We start from the raw sequence: 5,602 nt of genomic DNA on the forward strand, positions 1-5,602 counted from the left end.
ATGTATCTATATAGGCAATTGAGGTTAAGTGACTTGTCCAGAGTCTCACAGCTAGGAAATGTTAAGTGTCTGAGGTTGGAGTTGAACTCGGGTTGTCCTGAATTCAGGGCTGGTACTCTATTCGTTCTATTCTCTCACTCATACACAGAGAGAGAGAGAGAGAGAGAGAGAGAGAGAGAGAGAGAGAGAGAGAGAGAGAGAGAGAGAGAGAGAGAGAGATGTGCCTGTGATGGGCTTATTTTTCTTTTCTTATGTTATCTCCAACTTGTCTTTCTACTGGATGTGATGACTTTGGAGAGAAAGTGAGGCTGATGACTTTTCATAGCTCTTTCTCACTAAAATCCAATTAATTTACATGTCAAGACATCATCCCCGTGATGTCATTAGTCCTCTTTGAGAACAAAGAATGTTGTTCTTTAAGAACAACACTCTCTCCATTGAGGGGACTGAATACCATTCGACATGGACAATGACTGAGAACCTTGTGATTTCAAATGGTTATGAGGTCTTATGAAGCCACTAAGGCAGGGCCTGTGGTATCTACTATTAAAGTTTCAACAGCAGCAATGGAAAGGGGCTAGAGCTAAGGGAGAAATTGGTAAAGCAATGAGAAACCACTGGAAGATTTTACTTTGCTTGACAGTTTGATTGATTGGGATATGGCCAGAAAGGAATCATCACTTTTATAGAAAGATTGTCACTTGATCATATCACATATTCATTTCTATGTTCATGCATTACAAAATTTGTAAATCATTCCTCATGCTTTATGATCCTAATCCAAGTCATCCCTATCCTTACTTCCAATCCAAATTCATTACTTTCCTAGGCTGACATGCCTGTGCTGGCTATTCTCTCCTCTCTCTCCAATCTCAATCCTTTGATAATGCAGTTAAATTCTACATTGTTCCCCACTCTTCCCATACTCTCTGACTTCATATCTCTGACATTGCCTTGCCAAACCCCATGGCCTGATTATTCTCTCCATCTGTTTTCTTTGCTCTTATTTACATACTGCTAAATGGAGTTGAGAAACGTCCCTAAACTATGGTTATTGGATCCATTGCAAATATACATTTTTCTCATTTCAACTGGGTCTTCAACTGTTTCTTGATTCCTTCCCATTCAGTTCTCTATTCCTCTCCTAACTATGACTCTTTCAAGACTTTTCCCTCCTTAATCATCTTCTTCCCTCTCAGAATGCTCTCAGAAAAGGACTTTGTGTCATACTTAACTGAAACAAACATTGAAACTATTCACTGAGAATTTTTTCTTTTATTCTCTTCATTTCATAAGCCCCTATGTCACCCCCATATCTAATCTCCACTTCAGAATCTCAAGCAATAAGCCCTACAAGTTATCCTAGACATTGATTAAGCATGTACTGTGTGCTATACATTCTGATAAAGTCATAGAAAGACTCTCACTATTATAACAGTAGATGTGTTCTCTTTGATCTCAGAAAGCAGAATCAGGAACAGTTATTAATAATTGCAGAGCACCCAGTTTAGGGTTTATGGCAGAAAACTTTCCAGTCATTCAGAGCTCTCAAAACAATGCTATCTGGGAAGGCAGTCTTGGGTTTACTGGAGGTCCTTTAGCACTGGACAGAAATATGAGAAAGCCTGAATTCCCTTTAAAAACCCAAATTCTGGGTTTTACTTGGCCCAGCTAATAGTGTCTCTATGAGGGCATAGTCTAGGTAATTTAACTCTTTGTGACCCCATTTGAGGTTTTCTAGTCAGAAACACTAGAGTGGTTGGCTATTTTTTCCTCCAGTTCCTTTTACAGATGAGGAAACTAAGGCAAATAGAATCAAGTGAGTTGCCCATGGTAACATGTTTAGTAAGTGTCTGAGGTCATATTTGAATGGAGGAAGATAAGACTTCTTGACTTCAGCCCAGGAGGTCTAATCACTGTACCACCTAACTGGTATCTTGAGTAAATAGGTATAATTTATTATTTCTTTATTAATCTTGGGCATTAATTCCCTTTTAGACATTTTCCTTCTGAATTGAGAAGAGAATAAAAAGACAGATGATAACAATCATAGAAGCTAGTCACCAGAGCACCTTCCACATGGTTAAATAGAAGCAAGAAGGGCAACTTCAAGCATGTTCCAATGGATGACACCCCTATGCCAATCAAATTTATGCACAATGATTCTACCACCATTCTCCCCATCCCAGTCAAGTTCCTTGAGAGAAGGATGATTTAGTTTTTCTCTTCCGATTTCTATTGGGCATGGTGCATAGAAGAAACTTAATAAATACTTGCCAATTGATATTTCAATCTTCTTAAATGCTTCTTACCACTCTACTTATACCACACCTATAGCTTTACCTCATTATGTCTTACATTATAGCTATTTAGAGATTTACTACATCTGTTTTTAGATTATTTATTTTTTAAAGTCAGAGACATGATTTCATTTTATTTTTGTCTCTCCACATGGATCCACCACTGTGTATAAAACATTACAGGAGCTTTATGAATATCTGTTGAATAAATGGATGGCTTTTTAATTAAGAATTTCTTTTCAGCCATAGAAATGACTTTGCATCAACTATGGGCAATACAAAAACTTGTGGTCAATGTGAGGGAGGAAGGAAGGGAGGTACTTCACTCATGCTGGCCCCAAGCGTTAGAACAAAAGATAATTCACAATCTTTCCTTTTTATATTAGAAAAAAAGGAGAAAAAGGGGAAAGGAAGAAAGGAAAAGAGCAGGGGAAAGGGAGAAGAGAAGAAAGAGAAAGGCATAGGAAAGGGGAGGGAAAGCAAGGAGAAAAAAAGAAGAGATAAGAGAAAGGACGAGGAGGAGAAGAAAGGAAAGGGGAAGGGAAGAGGAGATAGGTCTCATCTTAGCAATTTGGAAAAATAACGTTATTTGAATAAGAGAAATCAAACAATTTTCTTTCATTCAAAGAAGAAAGCTGACACTTGGAGTTATAAGAACCCTCTTCAGAGAATAGAACCTTCTACATTTTAGGAACAGTGATATATAATGAGTATAAATAAGCATATATTTTATCTTCAGGATCCATGATTTCACTGATATTACTATAGTGTGCAAAAAATGAAAAAAAAAAAAAAACAAATCTGAAGAAATCAGTCTCATTGTCTGCAGATACTAATATTCATTGTTAAATAAGACAATATTAGTAAAGTGTTTTGCAAATCTTAAAATGCTTCAGAAATGGTCATTGTTGTTATCAATACTATTATTCCAATCATATGGGAAACGCCCAGCATGTTATCTCCTTCCACCAAAGTCAATTTCTATTCATGAGTGACAGTATAATCCAGGAGATAGCTGAAACATATAAAGGTTAAGAGAGTCTCCTGTTATAGCTAGTCAGTGTCAATAGTGGTATTTGACTTTGGATTTACCGGATTCCAACTCAAGCAGTCCATATAATCTACCATATTACCTCTATCTGTTGGCCAAATTAGGAATAAGAAGCCTCAAAGAACAGTTGGGAGGATAGTAGGGCTGAGAGTACTCTGAAAATGATAAAGCTCTCCTTCGATATAGTTGTTTTTTTCCTTATTTTCTACAAACTCATTTTCTATCTTCCTTACCCTGATGAGTGATTCATTGCAGCTCAAGGGTGCCACAAATGTATGATCCAAAGTCCTGAGATCAGTGTACCTAAACTTACCTGAGGCTCATGGGTCCCTGTTGCCTCCTCAGTGTGTGTGTGTGTGTGTGTGTGTGTGTGTGTGTGTGCGCGCGCGCGCTGGAGGTGTGTGAAAATGAATCTGCCAATTTTGGCTATAGAAGGAGGAAAATGATAGATATTTGTCCAAGACTTTGATTTTCCAATTTGCTTTCAATTTCTCCTTTTTTTCCTCTGGGATTGAGAGGAAGAACTAGTCAGCCTGAGAGTCTGAAGTAGTGAGGATAAATGCAAAGATAGAAAAAAGAATAAGCAACCAGGAACAGAAAAAAATATGGCTGTGAACAAATGAGATTCAGGCATAACACCCTCCTCTCTGAATTGATTTGAATAGGAGAAAAGAATATTGACCTTGAGAGGTATTGATATTTACAAATGGTATATGTGACAGCTACTTCTTAAAAGTGAAGTAATGGACTCAAGATTAATTAAAATTAAACAAGCATCTGGGGAAATGGCCAAAATGAGAATTTGTTTTGAATAATTGTATAAATTTGTTACAAGGATTTTGGTTTTCTATGTATTTTTCTAACTGGTGGAGTGAGAGACTGAAAAAATGTCACTTGAAAAAAATACATTAAAAATAGAAGAGAGGAAATGATGATGTATTCTGAATTTTATAGCTTCTGGCCAGCCAAATCCCCCATAGCAAAGCAATCTCACCACAAACAGCACAGACTGTACCCTGAGGAACTTCCACCTTGAGGCCCCACTTTCCCAAGTGTGACTACCTTTCTCAGAACACTATTTCTGGAAAACTTCAGCTGTGCTTTCCTCCACTCCTTTCACACCCTCCCAACCTCCATTTTTAAAAGCATGAGCTTTAGATTAACTTTGATTAGATCAATACATTGTCCCTGAAGAGATTGGGTCAATCTCTTCCCTAAAGGTGTATTGTCCTCTAATTCTATAACTTTCTAAAGTGCCTCTCCCCTCAACAGAAAGGTGGGTGCATTATTTCTTCCATTAGCATATGAGATTCTTGAGGGCAAGGTCTGATTTTTCTTTTATATTTGTATCCTAAATCCTTACTATACTATAGTATACAAATACTATACAAATTTATAATAGTATACAAATACTATACATATAGTATACATGTGTACTATACAAATACTATACATATAGTATACTTGTATATTATACATATATTACAAATACTATAGTATTTGGCAACTATTTAGTAATTATGTTTTTCCTTTCACCCATATATAATGTATCTGGTGATTGACTTTTAGAATATTTGATTCCTAATTGAAGAAAAAATATCATTTGCTTTTAGTACATCATGAGGCTGATGATTTTTTCTGACTGGATTTGAGGAGTTCTCGGTGAGTAGGAAGTGAGTCAAAGTAGATATTGAATCTTCCCAAGTAGAATCTTAGAAGAATAAACAAGAAGTCCAGGGAGGACTACACACATCCTCTCTTCCCTAGCTTCTTAAATTGTGGGTCATAACCCCATATGGGGTCCCACACCTGAATGTGGTCATCATGAAATTATAATTTATTATCAGTATCTTTAATATTAGTATATGGCTTATTATCAGCATTTTTAATGTTATATAGATAGATAGATATAGATATACACCTATATATCCAATGTCATGTAATAATTTCTTGGACAAAAAGAAGTTGCACTTGGAAAAAGTTTAAGAAGCCTTGCTCTAACAAAATAATCAGACTTATAGTAATCTAATAGTTGATAAACCCCACGTCCCCAACTCCAGCTTCTGAAACAAAAACTCACTACTTGACAAAAAATGTGGGAAACCTGGAAAATAATATGTCAAACACAGCATAGGTCTATATCTCATATCTCAGACCAAAATAAGGTGAAAATTGTCATATGATTTGGGCATAAAGAATGATACCATAAACAAATTAGGAGAGCAAGGGATAGTTTACCTATCAGATCTTT

The sequence above is a fragment of the Sarcophilus harrisii genome, chromosome 3 (assembly GCF_902635505.1).
Source record: "Sarcophilus harrisii chromosome 3, mSarHar1.11, whole genome shotgun sequence".
NCBI lineage: Eukaryota > Metazoa > Chordata > Mammalia > Dasyuromorphia > Dasyuridae > Sarcophilus > Sarcophilus harrisii.